This window comes from Fringilla coelebs, assembly GCF_963513975.1.
Source record: "Fringilla coelebs genome assembly, chromosome: 5".
In the NCBI taxonomy this organism is placed as follows: domain Eukaryota; kingdom Metazoa; phylum Chordata; class Aves; order Passeriformes; family Fringillidae; genus Fringilla; species Fringilla coelebs.
The window spans coordinates 34,973,415-34,991,159 of record NC_140033.1 but is presented as its reverse complement, the minus strand read 5'-3'; the positions used below and the strand labels follow the sequence as shown (position 1 = coordinate 34,991,159).

The window sequence follows — 17,745 nt, the reverse complement described above, 5'->3', positions numbered from 1 at the left end:
AAGGTGGCAGAGAAGAAAATGTGAGTCCAGAACTGATCCCTAACAGGACAATATGCTAACCATACTCTCTTTTGAGATCTTGATAATCACTACTCACAGAGGCACATAGAGGCAGTCTTCAAAAAACGTATAATCCCATAGGGGTCCTACTGACTATACACTGTTGCACAGGGTTTGGTTTTGGGCTTTTGTATGGTTTTTTAAAGATTATTCAAAGGTTTCTCAATCATTATTATACTGTAATTGCTACAATGATACCAGGTTTATTAGACCTGTGTGTCAGCACAGGTCTAACAGCTCTACTGCCTATTTACATGGGAAGATTTTTACCAAAACCTTGGGTTACACACAGAAAACAAGACCTGCATAATAAGAAAAAAATATCCCTATCTGGAAATTGAAGCATAAAAAGAGGAAGTTCAGCAACTCACAATGTCAGCAATTCACACATTTAAGTCCATCCTAGTGAGAATCCACAATTATTATTTGCAGCATACCTGCACAACACAAAGCCTGGCTATAAGTGTATTGCAACAAGCACAGTCTGAAAAGGAGGACAAGGGTACCTGTGACCTGTTATACACATTGCCCTAACACAGGTACTCTTTCAGGTATGCACACTCATTCACAGGGCAAATGCTCACTTCTGCTCCATGCAGACACTTTCAAGGATACTCATACATCTTTACCTGGACCTGCAGAGGCCAACATACCTACGTATTAGCCAGCTGAAGTCAGAAGACTTGATAGCAATAAAACTAAGTGGAGAAAGATATGTGGGATAAATCTGGATCTTACAGCTGACACTCAAAGACTTACAGTTGAGTCTGGGTATTAAGTCTCACTTTTAAAACACAAAGTGGAGAAAATGAGTCATATATTCCTTAAATAAACATCTTCACTATTTTCACAATAGTTATAATGCAGGTGAACGCACCAAATAAAACTAAAATCTTCACCTCACCTAAGAACATTCACTCCTCTTGTAACAGTTTCACTTTTAATTGCTTCACCCTACTTCTCATGACATAATCCTCCTACACCCTTACAGAGAAAGTATCTTCATTTACAACACGTGGTAGTCATTCCTTAACCAAGAAGTTACAGCTAATGCCTTTCCAATCAATTTCTAAAAATATCAATAATTTTTCTATAGACACAATTTATCTCCTAAAGTGACACTTTCTTTCAGAAAAGAAAACTTAAAAAAAAAATTAAGATCACAAAAATACTTTTTCTAAGCATTTAACTCCCAAACCATTTTCAAAAGAAATTTTGGGCAGATAGCCTCTGTATTTTAAAGTTTGGATTTCTGAACAAAATCCTGTAATTTGAAGTTTAAGCCAACATTTCTAAACTAAGGATTAAAAAAAAAAATTCTACAGCTCTTCTTATGCTTCATGTTCAGAACAGCACAATAAATTGCATGCACATGAAATGCACTTTAATCTGGGCCTTGTTTAAAACTGCCTTCAACTGCACTACTTTGGAAGAAGAAAAAGCTACAAAAACATACTGCTTCAGTCTAACTAAATTAGGACCAACTTAAATTGTTACAGAAAGCACAGGCAGTAATATTGTATTATATAGCAGTAGTCATTAAGACCCCATATTCTTTCACTTGGCCTAATTACAGAATGCATAAGACTTTTAGGACCAAACACAACCTTTAACCATCTTTTGGGCAAAACTGATTAAATTTATTCTTTTTTAGAGCACTTAAGATAGTTCAGTGTTTTTCAACAGAAAAATACCCCCCTCCAGCTAAAAGCATTTTTAAAATCCAGTCTTTTGGGATGCTCTGGTACTTGAATGCCATGCAACAGTGGCAAGTTCAGTAAGCTCTTGTCTTAGGAAACCACTGTGTACCACCACAATGAAGACCTGCTCAAGTCTGCTTCAGCTGCAAGGCTCTGCATGGCCATGCTCATGTGCTACACGGAGACCATGCAGGCTCTCTGCGCATCTAAAACACATTTCCCCTTCTTGCACAGGACTGCTGTGCGACGGTGTGGATGCAAGCTCAGCCATGAGATAGCTAAGGACCTGTCATCCTAGGACTGAGAAATGCTTGTCATTGTCTTAAATACCAGTTGGGTACTATCAGGAGAATAGCTAGAACACAGGGGAGGAGGAAACCAGAAGAGGAATTGGAGTTCAGAACAGGAACAGAAAAAGAAATTGCAGAAAGACAAAGACAGATGCATAAGGTGCTGATGGGTAGGCAGAGAGACCCAAAGACCCAGACACTACAGCATCCAGAGCCTCAGATCCTGGACCCACCCCTTCTGGATTTTCCCAATATTTTGTTCAATGGACCAGAGACCACTGTCAAGATCTACCTCTATCCTCTTCTAATTAATGACACAGAAACTATAGAGAGAAAACATGTCTAGCTAAGATGTTTAAATGCCACATATGTAAACCAATTTTATGTCTGTCCATAATGGTCTGTATTTTCTTTTTTTTTTTTTAACAATGCTGAGGGAGCCACACACAGATTTTTACAAGTGCCTTCTGCTTGAAATACTTCACGAGTCTATGGAGAAGCATTAACTATTCACAGCTGCAAATTAAATGAAAGTATTTATGTTATGAAATCCTAAGCCAGTGTCTCAGTTTCTCTATTTGTAATGCATGCTTGTCATTTCAGTGAGGCAATATAAAAACATAATTTTTCAAAAACATATTATAAAGCCCTTCCATGAAACTGTAATGAAGAAATTGGAGAAAAAACATTAATCCTGTATTTGCCGATAATTTTGGATAGCATGATCTGAAAAACGGGATTAAAAAAGAAAAACCTCAGTGTGAGAACACCATGAAATCTCTCTAACCAATGGGACCAGAGTGCTCTGGGGAAAATATTATTTGATAAAAAAAACTGTGTAACAGTGACATGTAGATGGAACTTGAGTTAAGATGGGAAAGAAAGCCTTCATTCCAGCATTCCTTGAATTCAGACTCCCTTGAGCTTGCAATTTTAATGGCCACTGAAGCAGGGTTTTATGTACTGAGGGAGGGGTTTGTTTGCAAGAAAACGTCAAACACCCATATAAACAGTGACCTATATCCCTCTCAGTTTATGAACTGAAAATTAGACAAGTCTGACATCACAAGACAAAAACTAAGCATCAGGAAGAACAATGAGGTGATCCAAAAAGTCACTTTTCAATCTTAAATTGCGAGAGAAGAAATGAAACTCAGTGAAAAGAAGTGATGAAAGAGTAAGAAAAGCACAAAAAACCCCAAAAACAAACCAACAAGCCATAAGAATACCTAAGGAAAAAAAAAGAGAGGCATTCTGGGAGTACAGGAGATAAAAAAAGGCTACCTGGAGTGTCTTGCAGTTTCTTAAACCCCTGTCTTCAGACAAAACTTTAGTTCTCAGCATAATGTGCCTATATTAACCTGGAAAGCCTTCATGACTTGATGGAACAGAGCTGCTCCTCTCCAGGTTTATGTACTAACGCAAATCAAAGCTTCTCACTGTAAATGAAAAAAAATTTAAACTTCTAATAGTTAAGATTTTAAAGTATATTTTATATTAAAGAACCAATATGTGAAGAATATGACCATATCAGTAGTGTTGCATAGATTTCTATCACTTCAAACCTCAAATTTATATTAGATTCTCATAACAGATGTGTAATTACAAGGTTATCACTAGGAGTCCCATTCTTACTCAAGGGACACATTTTCATTAGTAATCTTGCCATTTATAATTCTGATTTTTTTGCCCATTTTACTTTGCCAGTTTGGCAGTTTCCACAGAAGTCAGACTGCTGTCAGGAGCAGGACCTGGCGACGTTTCCCAGGAATGACAAGGCCTTGTTGTGGAACCCATTCTATTAGCAGATGTCTATCTTGTTTTAAGATAGCACCCTTACCACTACTGGAGTCTCACCCCTGAGAGAAAAATAGAGAGGAGAGAGAAAGAAAAGAAAGAATTATACTGTGGGCAGAACCGTGGCAGCTGCATTCATACAGAAGAAGCACACCACGAAAGGGAACTTTGTTTAGCAAACCAAGGGAAAATTTGGTATGTCTTCTGCGTTTGACACTACAAAGCATGAGGGCAAGGGATTAAGCAAGACCATTTTCACTTTTTTTCCTGTTTCAGTATTAGTTTAACACTGACAACTGAATTATTTTGAATGGTCTTCATGCATAACAATTTCAGAAGTTTACCTTCTAAGCAAAATCTGTCATTCTCTGTGGTCTTAAACACTTTTTTCTTTTCCAGTAAAAACAGTCAGTCATAGATACTTTAGAGTGTCACTACAACTATTAGTGACTATGAATTTTCACAGAAAACATGTTCACTGCCAAAATATTAATATTTCAGAAGGATCAAAACATACCCACACAATTTTATAGCATGCCATAGCAAGGGCAACATTAGAGGGATGTGAGCTCTTTCTGACCCAGTATTAATCAATAAAATAGACTATCCATTCATTCTATAAGCTGCAAGTCAAAAAGGCAGCTATTGAATAAGCCTCACATAAAACTTCAAAGTTTTGCTTAATTAGACAGGAATGGGAGGTTATGCCATCTTCCAAAAAACTCTGAAGCTTTTAATAAATAGCAAGTCATATGATGAGTGAGGGTTAAACACACTAATTTCACAAATATAATTTATATTCACAGGACAACTAAGTAAAATTTTACTGTTTAAAGTAAAGCATGTACTTATTCTCCACACCAAAATATATGGCAAATTCTTTTCATTAAACTCCTCTCACTTAACAACACCCTATGAACCTGGTGATAACATTTTCCTGACACAGCCCTACTCAAATCAGGCCAAGAAGGCTCAGTGAAGGACCTACTTCACGTGCCAGTGAACAAACAGATGATAGACAGCTGTGGTGAGCAAACTCTGGGATACAATCTGGTCTGCACACCAGAGGGTCTTCCTCTCTGCGACGTTTCCCTCCCTTGGGCACTTTCTCCTTGACTATCAGAGGTGCATGCCTGCTCCACCAGGGCCCAGGCACAGCCTCAGCCTTTCTTCACAAAGAACAAAACCTATACATGTAGAAATGGCACACATCTCACTACCTGAATGTGTGTATGCGCTGTTTCACCTCAGGATGGACAAAGGCAACCCATACTTTGCCAAGGGTAACCCTAACACTGAAGCTTGGGCTTCTGGTGTCATAAATGCCAAGCTTTACATTTTCAGTCTTTCCAGATTACCTCTATAGTTGACAAAAGGAAGTCTGAGGGCTGACAGTGCTTCCCAGCACCAAAGTTATGGCCTAGATACTGCTAGAAAATGAAGTAATTTGAATTGTTCAGATAAAACAATCATTAAAAGCATCTACAAACATCTCATTTATTGTTAAAGATGCAACCTAATCAAGAGTTTGTTTAGTTTTACAAGTATCTACTTCTTCAGATCCCTTTGAATTCATTCTTCACAACTACCAGATCTCTCAGGGAAAGAGAAGCATTTTGTACAGTGAAGCATTTGAGACGTAAGTAAACAGCACTATAGAAAATTAACTTTTAGAGGGACACTAATAGAATAAAGAATGGTTGCCTCTGTTTTGGCCTCAGACTTTGAGATGAACTTTCAATCCTCTACTCTGAAATTTCAGCTGTGCCCTTAACATAAAAGCATAGCACCTGCTTCAAGCAGCAGTGAAAAATGAGAACTAAGTTACTCAGATAAAGCTGTAACTCTTGATAAATTTGATTTCTGTCCCTTATTTACATATGACAAGTTCGTTCTGTACAGATGTCATCCTATCAGCAAGACATGATGCATTTTATGATCTAATTTAATATGTTATTTGCAGCCTGAATTCAAAAAGCATGAGAAAAGCCAGATTAAAGAGATCAAAACATTGCTAAGACTACAGCAAGAGGTGTACAAAAACTAACAGAACAGTGTAATTTGATCATAAATGTCACCCTTCTTTTCAAGAAGGTTTCGAGTTTGCCCTCAAAGCTGCATTAATATGATTAACATCTACTTTTCATGTCTGCAGCATCCACAGACTTTCAGAACTCTTACAGTTGCAGCCCAGAGCCAAATTAAGTGAGAGCTCTTGAGGAGGTGCACATACCCATAAGCAGGAATCCCCAGAGCTTCTTTAGGGAAACAAATGTCTACTGAACTACATAGTACCTTTCCAACTGTTGTTTTGCTCAGATATGCAGAGGAGTAACATATTTCACCATGCAAACAAGATACCTGATATTCCTAAAACTACTACTGATTCCTAAAACAAAGCTACTCTTTGCCCATAGACACTGAAGAGAAAGTATTTCAGATGTAAATACCTACAATCAAAAATCATGTAGGATGTGTTCCACTTAATACCAGTGGGGATGAAGCCTCTAGGTGCTAACAATACAAGATGTGTTACATAAGACTATGCACTTATTTTTAGAAGCACATTACAAAATTAAGTACTGCACTGGAATCTGTTGCAGAGCCATGGACAATTGCATCAATATGCACAAAGAACAATTGCTCAGCTGGAGCAGAATATTAGGTTCGATTTAGACTGAAGCTCTCTCCGGACAGTCACAAAAATACTGAACCATCTGAGACACATTTAACTTACATTCAGTAGATAAAGAAAAAACAAACCAAAACACAAAAACCCTACTAATCATAAAGACCTTTGCTATGAGCAGAAGAATTAATAAAAATTAGTTTCTTAAAGATTTGTTCTATTTCTTAATAGTTAAACTATGATAACCCCTCAACTTCCTTCTTTTACACATTTCTTTGTGACACTCCCCCCACTTCAGGGAAAAGAGTTGTGGTGCAGACACTCAAAGTCTGCCTGTGTTTACAGGATGCTTAACCAGCTGCCATCCTAGCACATACATACCTGTAGATCATGTCTGACTATTTCTTTTACAAGAAGTTGCACTAACCTGAAATTCCTTCCCTCACCTAGACACAATTTTATGAGGCCTGTAGGACCATAATTCAAATCTTAATTTCTCCTTTTGATTTCTGTTTCCACATAGAAGCATATTTATATAAATTCAGTTAAATGCTTAACTTTTGAGTTAACCCAAAGCGGGGTTACCCATCTATATATATCTGACTAATTTTAAATTTTTATGTTTCTTACAAACATAAATTAATCCATGAAGCACATTCTACTATCAACAGTTTATTCATTTACTACAACTAACACTTTACTTATTTGCAGCCTCTGTTACTCCTCTCCAGGTTCTCTCCTAAGTACATTAACACCAGGGCCTGTGAAGTACCTTTAGTCTACAAAGTTTTAAAATACACTGCTCAAAATGGTTTTGCTTTAATTACTGGACTCAGCAGATGCAGGTATTCATTAGTATTGAAAAGGCCAGCAGCTGGACACTGGAATATATTGTTAAGGGGAAGTTAAAGATGCCTGCTCTTAGTGAGTCACTCCTGGTTACCAACCAGACCTACACTTGGCCATCCCAGTTTTCAAGACTGGCTGAACTCTTGTTCTAAAATCTAATTCAGACTACTTTAAAATTGAATCTACCCTGTGGATTGTAAAAGAACTGCCAGTTGCTTAAAAAAAAAAAAAATTAAACTAGTTATATGTCTTTGAGAAACAATAAAAGATTAGGATCACAGCTAAAGAGTTTGCAATTCCTAATTAAAATATTAATCCCAATGAAAATACTACTTGCCATCAACCATATACTGCTGGTATTCACAACATACACTGAACTAAGCTTAGCCCAAAAGAGCACCTAAATTTTATCCTTGCAAGAAATTCTGGAAGTCCCTGTTCCATCATAGATGTCTCACAACATTTATATTCTTGCCTAATTAAACTTCTAGGAAACTGGGGGAAACAAAACATGTATTTATTGTCCAAAACACATCATCTGAAATTTCGAAAACAAAACACAAAACACATGCAAAAGAAAACCCAAAAACCCCCAAACAAGCAAAAACAAAACAAAACAAACCCTCTGCACCACAGCAGCAAAAGAAACCTGAATTCTTGAATTTACTTCGACTTCCACCATGAAATAAAAAGTGATACTGACTTATTCTTATGTGTAATGCTGATCTTGATCTCTTATGTGTCATGCTGATCTTGATCAATTTCATCTTACTGGAAATGTGCATCCACATGCAGAAAATAAGCCAACAAATTAAGATTTCAACACAAGGTACCTTTCTACTTTACAATAGTGCTTTTGACACCTTAGGAAAAGTACATCACACAGCAAAGTATCAAAACCTGTACCAACATTACAATAAATAATCAAACATCTCACTAAAAAGATTTTTTGAGTCAAGCAGTTTTACAGATGGACACACTATCGCAAGGTACTTCAACATTCAGAATTGCTCATCACCTTGTCAGTCTTTCAAAAGCTGACATTGCTTACAGCTGATTTCTATTTGGAAAACGTTTCAGATTTCCACTTCTCCACATCACAATACATGGTACAAACATTCAAGAGATTACATTCTTCTATACATTTTTTTTTAGCCTTCTTGGTCATTACATAAAATACATGCTTCTCAGCTATTTTCCTGTTTTATAACTTTTTCAAAAAATAAATATTTATATGCAACAAGTACTTTCTCACAAACCTCATCACTACTGAAAGGTAAAAGACTTCAAGCATATACCTAAACAAGTCCCCTACACAGCAGAGCAACAGAAGGAAGGCTGGCAGACATTTTTTCCATCATTATAATTCTCCATCAACATTTCCTTCGCAAGAATAGTTTTCACGATTCAAATAAAAAATGCTTACAAGGAATAGTCATTCTGCCCCAAACGATGCAAGGTTTTCATAAGCTGGAAGGGGAAAAATACTATTCCATTGAAGCTCAAAGCAAAAACTCACACAGTCACATAGACAGCAAGACAAGTACACAGTTCACTGACACAAGCATTAGCTGCTCATTTTACACCAGGACAGGCATTTTCCTACAACCCTTTCACAGAAAAGATAATATATAATATTACATTATCATTGTCTGTGTTACAAAGACAGCTTTAGAAAAACTTGTTTGCCAAGACATTGCCCACAAATCTAAATGTTAACATTTTAAAATTAAAAATAGTTGGCCATAATAAGTCCAACTGCCTCTTTTTGGTACATAAAACCTCCCTGCTATTGTTTCCAAATGCACACATATTTAGATTGCAATGAAAATATTGTGGACATGCCATTCTGAAACATCTATGGATGAACCAGACAACTGCCACTTTCTGAACTTGGCATAGGGCCATTTTGAAGGGGTTAACATTGTTTTTGCTAACCATATGTACTAACTGCTACTGGCATGTGGTTCCACAGAAGCCCTGAACCAGGCAAGTGAAACATAGGAAACCATTATCCTGTTACTACAGACTAGAACTTGGCTATGAATTGGTTAAATGACTTACCCAGAGTAACCCATCACTTCAGAGGTAACTCACACAGAAAGCATGGTCCAACTCAGCCCACTGGATTACTGTCTGCTCAGCAACAGCAATGCAAAGAGTTTCCATTTTACGTACCACAAATACAGCAGCCTTTTACACCAGTTTTCAGTTTAATAAACTACACCTTTTGATTAAAAACTTGACCACAGCAAACTATTTTCAAACATCATTGATTAATCTCAAGTTTAAAAAATCTGAAAGCAGGACTTTAAAAATGCTTCTGAAGTTCAATAAACCAAAAAAAAACCAGGAAAAAAATCCCAAGTGACATGGGGTAAAACCTAATACTTCAAAGTATCCCCCCATAAATTATCCCAAATCAAAAGGGAAACAGGAAGAAACAATGGTTTACTTATTACTGAATTTCTGATTAACAACGCTTACATTTCAATTTAACAAGAGAGAGATGTGTCTGAAAAAAGTCTTCATTATAATACAATTTTAACCTACCAGCATAATTTGAAAGGAATCCTCCTAGGAAATGTAGAGTTGTGAAATTATACATATTAGCACTGTAAAAAGCAATCAGATGGCAGAGTAACCAAGACGGGGGAAAAAATAATGCACACTTTTCTGTAATGCTACTATAACCAGTGCTACAGCACAACAAATTAAGGGTTCTCAGTAACCCCATTGGACAAGAACCACTTACACCTTAACTTGGAGCCCATTTCACAACCAGACCAGAAGATGAACTAATGCATACCACCACAACAAAAATATTCTATTTTATTAGAGTATTAAAAATGAAAGATAAAATATATATTATAAGCAATATGAACATTTTATGGCTGGGTTTTTAGGTTTTTTTGTTAGTATTTTTTTTTCAGTTTTGCACACAAACACAAAAATATTTGCAATCCTATCTAAGAATCTCCTGTTGATTAGCACAGATCATGCTTTGTATATACAGACCTGCTCCAAAACCAAAATAATTCCACAAGGACAATTTAAAATATCCTACAGTGCAGTATTTTCATTTGACACAATTCTTCCTACACTATTACAATGCTCAATAAAAGCATAGTTAGTTGTTAAAATACACCATCCATCCTGAAAACTCATGCACAAAGTTAACCATCGGCATGTAAGCAGGTGCTTTTAAGTCAAGGAGACTACACACAAACTTTCAGGTGTCCATATGTTCAGGTGTTCTTTTCCAGGAACTTGGGCCAGGAGACCAACAAGACACACACAAACATAGGACCTATGTGCTAAAGCATATCTGGAAAGAAAAGAAAAAAAAAAAAGGAAAACAAAAAGGCCAATTCTACTCAGGAAAGACAACTGAAACAAGTTATATTGAATTGTTCAGTGCAGTGCAACTGAGACATAAATTTCAAGCAAATGTATTAGCAGATTTCTGCTGTATAGCGGAATGCTCACATACATTTTTTTACTTATTTATGTCTCAAAAGCTCAGATAAAGCAAAGTTAACCTAACTTCAACTTCTATACTTTTGTCGATCCTTGAAATTTATATACACACTGTATTAAGAGTAATTTTAAATGAGAAAAACTGGATCATTTACAGAGCAATCATTTAAATCTGTTGTAAAAATACCGATTTGACTTCCTAAGGTACTGTACTTCCACAGAAACTGGTACAGGGCTTTCTATTTAAGCTAACACCTATAAACACACACAACAAATGTGGCAAATTCTCTGCCACAAATTTAAGAATTTTTCTTTTTTTTTTTTTTTTTGTTTTTAATAACACATTTTTAAGGTGCCTTTTATTCAAGCAAATTATAGCTTTAAGAGAAGACATAATTTTACAAGTTAGATACAGTGGTCTACTTCCTTTAGAGTAAAATTCTATACTTGGTGCACTTTCTATACTACCTCGTAGGAAAACAAGCCATTCAATATTTTGCTTTAGTTTCCAGATAAAGTCAGAAAGCCAGGTGACAGAAGCCTCTTTTTTAATTCAACTATAATGCATTTTTAAGTTCTCTTCACTTCCTGAGTTCATAAAAAGATGGAGGTGGAAGATATTTTTGAATAAACAAAGTTGTGATACAAGGCCCCTTTAAAACCATAATGAGGTTACAACTTAGCAATTACAACACTACAGACTTTGCATTAATGTGAATATTAGGGAATTTTTAAGAAAGCTACAAAAAAGGCTTAAAAAGCAATAATGTTCCTGATTTCAAAGCTAATCTCTATCCAGACAGAAATGCACTTAGAAATACAAAAAAATAAATCAGAAATACTTTCTGGGATCTGTCAGTCTGCTGCTGGCACACAGACTTTTCATAAGAGGCAACTAAGGTAAAGACCAAGATTTTCAGGTGGAAACAGACACTTATGGAAAATTTTTTAGCATTAAACTTCAGGACACACTAACTGTCCTATATTTTCCACTGAATGACAATTATCTAAACTAGATTCTGTTAAAGAGAATTCAAATCTGTTTTTTAATATAAAATTCTGGAGTTTTTTTATTTTCAAGCTTTTAGCCAATGTCTTTTCTTTCATTTCTTGACAGAACTGACACACAAATAGGTTGCAATAACAATGACTACTTTGACAGCAATATTAAGTTTCTAGAAGAGATGGCAGACAAGGTTTATCTATTACTACACTCTTAGCTTTATCAACAGCTTCCTGAAAATGAAACGGAAATACACTTGCAAGTCAAGTCAGTCAGCTCTTGATAAGTGAGTATTCAAATCCCTTTCTAAAATCAGAAGCAGTCAACACCTTGAAGTTCAGCATACCAGCTGAATACTCAACATAAAGAACAGTGGAAGTGGGGGACAAAAAGAAGAGAAAAAAAAGGCATGGAAAAGACACATCGCGCTCAAGTTTACAAAACTTGATCCTGTGAGCTATGTTCTATTAATGTGCCATTTTAAAAGAACTTAAAGTAGATCAACACATACACAACAATTGTTCCAGATCCAAAGGAAGACAGCTTTGCAATATAAACTTCTACAATTACTTTGCTCTTGCAGGTCTTCACAAGTTTAAGAGTTTGAAACAAATTTAAGTTTCCCAAAACATAAAGTTTTCCAATAACAAATATGACAGCAGGTTTGATCATCTTAGTCTATCTTTCCCCAGCTGAAGAGTTATGACCAGCAGCCAGTTGCCAGCACCAGATGCTGCTCGTGTTCAGGCATACAGGAGTGTCTCCCTCACACACTCAAGTCACACAAACATATATATTTATGAAAGATACATAGAAATTTCTTCTCCTCCCCTGGGGATAAAAGAGTGCAAAGTTGGAAACAACTTTTTCCCTGATAAAAGAGACAGCAGAAATTAAACATGCTTGTGTGAGGTTAGAATAAGCAGCAGAAGCAAATACCACCTTACACAAGCATATTTCAATTTTCCCACATTACAGAGCCTCCAAAATAAAGTTACTTGTCATTTCACCATGAAAAACCCACCCTAAAACCGAGAACACCCATTAGTTGGTACCTTGTTTTCACCAGGCGCGCACATACGCTAACTAGACTGCTAACACTGACACTGGCATCTTTCCCCACCGCCCAACTGTCCCCCTCTTATCCCTAACCTGTCACCCTGTGCCACCTCCTCTCCCAGCACGGGTCAGGTTCACGCCAGAGCCTGTCATCGCCGCCCAGGCGGGCAGGGGAAGGCTGGTTCCTTCCTCCGGCGACCGCGCTCTGTCCCTTTCAAGTTTGTTTTACAAACACGTCCGAGGGAAAGCCAGAACCTGTTTACACACCGCCCTAACCACCGCCAGGAGGAGAGTGAAACAGGCGCAGGCAAAAAAAGAAAAAAAAAAGAAAATAATTTTTGAACCGAAAGCCAGCCAGCAGCACCCCCGTCTCACCCCCTTTCTCCGCCCGGGGCCCGCGGTGCAGGCCGCACGGCCGCTCGGCGGAGCGCGGGGCCGGCGCAGCCCCGGCCGTGGGCGGCAGGTTCCGCTGCCCCGGCGCCGGGCCCGGGGAAGACGGCGGGCGGGGGCCGGGCGGCCGTGGAGCCCCACGGGGCCGCGCTCGGAGGGCCGGAGGAGGCCTGGGAGCAGCCGGCGGGGCGGCGGCGGGAAGAAGCCGTTCGGGCGGGCCGGGCGGGCCGAGCGGGCCGCAGGGCGAGCTGCCAACGGCGGCCGCAGGGATGCGGGGCCCAAACACCGCCGGGCCGCGGCCTCGCCCGGCCCCGGAGCGGCGCCCGGAGGCCGCCGCCGCCCGCGGCCGCGGAGGAGGGCGGGGGGCGACAGGCCGGGCCGGGCCTGCGGCTGCGCCCCCGGCTCGGGCGTCGCGCGTCCCCCCCGCTCCCCCTCGGAGACAAAAGCAAACGGAAACTCGGTGGGGCGGCCCCAGGTCCACCGAGCCCCGCCGAGGGCCGCGCCGCCGCCCGGGCCTCCCACATCGGGCCGCGGCCGGGACGGCGGCGGGGCCCGGGTCGGCGGCGGGGCCGGGGAGGGGCGGCCGGGGCCGGACTCACCGCATGAATTTTCTTGTCCCGCGAATCCAAGATGGCTGAGTATCCAGCACGGAGGATGCTGGGGGAGCAACCTTTACCCTCTGACCCGGCCGCCGCCGTGACCCCGCCGCCGCTCGTCCCGGCCGCCAGCGCCGAGGGGCGGGGGCAGCGCCGCTGCACCGCCCGCAACGGCCCGGCCCTGCGGAGGGGCTGAGGGGGACGGGGAGGAAGGGGAGGAGGAAGGAGCAGCGAGGCTCCCTCGGCTGCGCTCCCTCCGCCTCCCGCGGGAGACGCGGCCCAGTGCTGGGGGCAGGGCCCGCAGGCCGCGGGGCTGTCGGATGCTGCCGCTCTCCGCCGGCCCCACCGAGACGCTGCTGGCCGGGGACGCGCCCGGCTCAGATCCCGTTCTCTGAGGGGAGAGGGCGGCGCGCAGGCCTGGAGCGCCGGGCCAGAGCGGGGCGTGGGGCTGAGCAGGGTCAGGGCGCAGCGGGGCTCCCCGATCCTCCCCTCGCCCCTGCACCCCAGGGGCTGCCGGGGGCCTGCGGAGACCTACCGGGGTGGACGCGCTCCCTTGGGAAGCGCCCCAGCTTCCAGAGGGGGCGTCCTATCCCCCGTGGCCCTGCTCTGTCAACTCCCTTTGGATTGCAGAGGGCAGAAGGAGCGGCCTGGCCTGTCTGTTATCCTGTGGAGGTTTTAGGTCAGGAGCGATAGGGAAAATTGTGTCATTCCCATTTTCTCTGCAGTGTGATAGCAGTGGAGAGACAGGTCCAGCTATCTGCTTTGTGTGTTAATAAAGTGGAAAAGCATTTACGAGATGACCCAAGTGGATTTTTAATTTATCGACCCTCAAAACGTGTGTTATAGCAGCGACTTCAATACAGCAAGTGCTGATGCACAAAACACTCATGCAAATAATCCCCTCGAATTCAATGAAACTGTTAATGGTATAAAAGTGGCTGTGCACAAGTGTTTACAGGATGATGGCCAACATCATTTGTGAGCTGGCTCCTCTGCGCCATCAAAAAAAACAAAGGCACTGACACCATAGCTTGGTTGTAAAATCATCATAAAGTTTATAATTTCGAGGAAAGAAATGAGCAGAAATAGCAGGTTTCTTTCAATAGTTTCACGTGTGTGCTTTCTTCTCGTGTTTGATTTTGAATCTCCAAATTGAATTTAGAATTACAGAAGAATTCAGTGAGTTACACAGCACTAATATTTTCTAGAAAAAGGTACTACAGTAACAGGTTTGTCAACATAAATATGTTTTGAAGGTAAAAGAGCAGTCTTCCTTTTAAGCCAGGAGACCAGTTTCTTAATGCCACCAACTTTACTTGTGTCATGAGCGCAGCTGCTATGTCATTGAAATGACCATCCAGGAAAGCACTGCATTTTATTACTCCAATGAAAAACCTTTCCTTTTTGACAAATTCATGCATTTGCTAGAATCAAACCATTAGAAAGTACCAAAAGTGACATGCTGTTTATAGTATGAACTTCTGGACCGCTTTTGTTGTTCAGTCTGAAAAATCAAACATTTCCTCTTACCACAAATCAAATATAAAAACAGTACTTTTAAACTGAAAAATACAATCAATGTTATTAACCTTCAGTGTTATTAAGTAAGTGTTTAAATAGTCTGATTCTTTTATATCTGCTTATAAACATTTTGCTTCATTATATTTCGTTTCACACTTTAGTGGTCTGAGTTTCTTTTTTAAAAGCTGATTTTCATTCCATTTTTCCAAAGAGAAGTCATTTAAGACAATACCCAGCAATATGATGCAAGTAAACTAAGAACCTGATATTGTCATTGTATCTACATGGACTGATCTCTCTGTTCATGACAAAATTACAGTTTACATGCAAATCAATTAGCATTTATAGGACAAGAAGCTTGAATAGCTTAACAGAGCTACTAATAGGGAAAAAAGTGTTTTATCTTGTGTTAGAATGGTTAGCTTAGTATAAACAACCTAACTAGCACTCACAATGTGTGTAAATTGTGATTTAAATTCTGTTAATTGAAAAAATCTAACCTGTCCTTCTGCCTATGTCTGTGTTTAGTTGAGGAAGTTCATTACTCAAGCTGTAGTAGCTGTGTATTCTACTTCCTCTTTTGTTTTCTTACAGAAAGTGAAAGCATTTAATGTTTTAATGTGTTAAAATAATATCCAAGGCCACCAATAAAGAAGGAGTATTGTCAAGTATGTGTTCATACATTTGCTGCTTTTGCTCTTGACTCAATACATTTTGCTACAAAGGTGGGGCCTGTTTCCCATAGTTGCATCTGCTTAATTAAAGACGTGCCCTGAGCTCATTTAACACAAGGACTGCTAGCTTGTGTGCACAGTCCTAATCTGTTTTGAACCATGTATGGTACAGTTTTACCTCCTTTTTTAAGTCTTTGTCTACAAACTGATATGCATCTGTTATTTTTATTCTCGATCAATGATCTCTTACTATTGACTTATTTCACAGGCTGGGCTTATAGACACCCATCTTCAATCAGTGTAAGAATGCCTGTAAGAGTCAATCTGAAAACTTTTGTCTGTAGCAGCTCAGGTGAAAGAACTAGAAAGCAGGATTACAGAAAACCTGTCCTGCATGTGATCGTGTGTGCAGGCCCCTGCAGTCAACAATCCACGTGGTGCCATTGACAGCCTTCTACCTAAAGCTCCTGAGAGCTGGGCCCTGAGTGTGCCTGTTCTGAAGCACTCATGACACTTGTCTACCAGCCATTTGGACTTCTTGGCTAATGCTTCTGCTAATACCTACAGAAGGCTAAAAAAGCTTACAGCACTTTGCTGGAAAGTTTGGGAAGAGGTCATCAAGAGAGTCAGGTGTGCTTAGAATTCCAAATGCTTTATGGATCTCAGTGTTCATTGGGAATTCTCTGCAGTTTTTATGAGGCCTAGCTTCAGAGAGTTTGTCAGTGCTCAGTGACTCAAAGTATCACCAACAGATATGGGCAATGCAGTTGCAGAAGTGGAAGAAATTGCCTAGAGTATGTGTAGGGCAGGGTTAGGCTGTTTCACTTCTCCAAAACATGAAATTAAATTAATCATAGTAAGACTACCATTCTCAGTTATGAGTAGAGGCAGAACATGGTAAATTTGCAACCTTATAATCAATTTTTATAAAGAACAAAAAAGTTAATTGGAATGCAGCAGGGGTCTGCCTTTCTCCCACCTACATATTGTCACCATATTCTTCAGAAAAAACAAATACAGTGCAATCACCTAGAGCAAGAGTTGGCAGCTTTTCAGCAGTGGTGAAACAAGGTTCTATTTTTCTTTCCCAGATTACAGATTAAGTCCCTTGGAAGAAACAACTTGAATTGCAAAGTGGTTTGATCAGCTAAAACAGCGAACTACTGCTTTGGCAGAAGGCAGAGGTTTCTGTTTTCTGCTGGGCTTACAAATGTTAGTGTGAGACTCATGACTTTAAAGCTGCAGTTTCTCCCTAATGTCTTTGTTACTTAATGATGTTGAAAAGTCTCTCTGTCGCTTTCTTTGGAAGGTTGTAGACTTACAGCACTGCACTGCATTCATCTTTGACCTAGAAGAACATGGCAGATTTTTTTCATTAGTACCACCCATTTGATTTTTTAAATATTTCTATAACAGAAGGATAAAGGTATGTCAAAATGTATACCAAATGTAATGTTAGAGATCTCACCACTGAGAGGTGTTGACAACAATATTTTTTTCAAGAATAAAAGTACTGAAACCTCACATTTTCTTAATGTATTTACTCGCAGTTCTTAACTATTACGCTGAAATTGAGCACAAAATATTTAGATTCTTGCAGATTTGGTTAGTTAGTTTGACTTTTGCAAGTTTTCAGTTGCTGGTGTATTTAGGAAAGGTAAGGGAAGGATCAGCTGTTTCCATGGCACTGTCCTTAT

At 39.8% G+C, this 17,745-nt stretch overlaps 1 protein-coding gene across 2 annotated transcripts in view; it reads right to left on the bottom strand.

Annotated features, from left to right (window-relative positions):
- The window catches only part of CNOT2 (CCR4-NOT transcription complex subunit 2), an 84,911-nt gene extending 70,966 nt beyond the window's left edge, over window positions 1-13,945 (bottom strand). Inside the window, exon 1 of one of the 2 annotated variants that reach the window (XM_084206077.1) lies at window positions 13,857-13,945. The gene's annotated coding sequence lies outside the window, so the exon portion shown is untranslated. Of the gene's footprint in view, window positions 1-13,242; window positions 13,469-13,856 lie in introns of those variants that run through there. The other variant, XM_084206078.1, reaches the window with a different exon arrangement.
- Window positions 13,946-17,745: the final 3,800 nt, after the last annotated feature.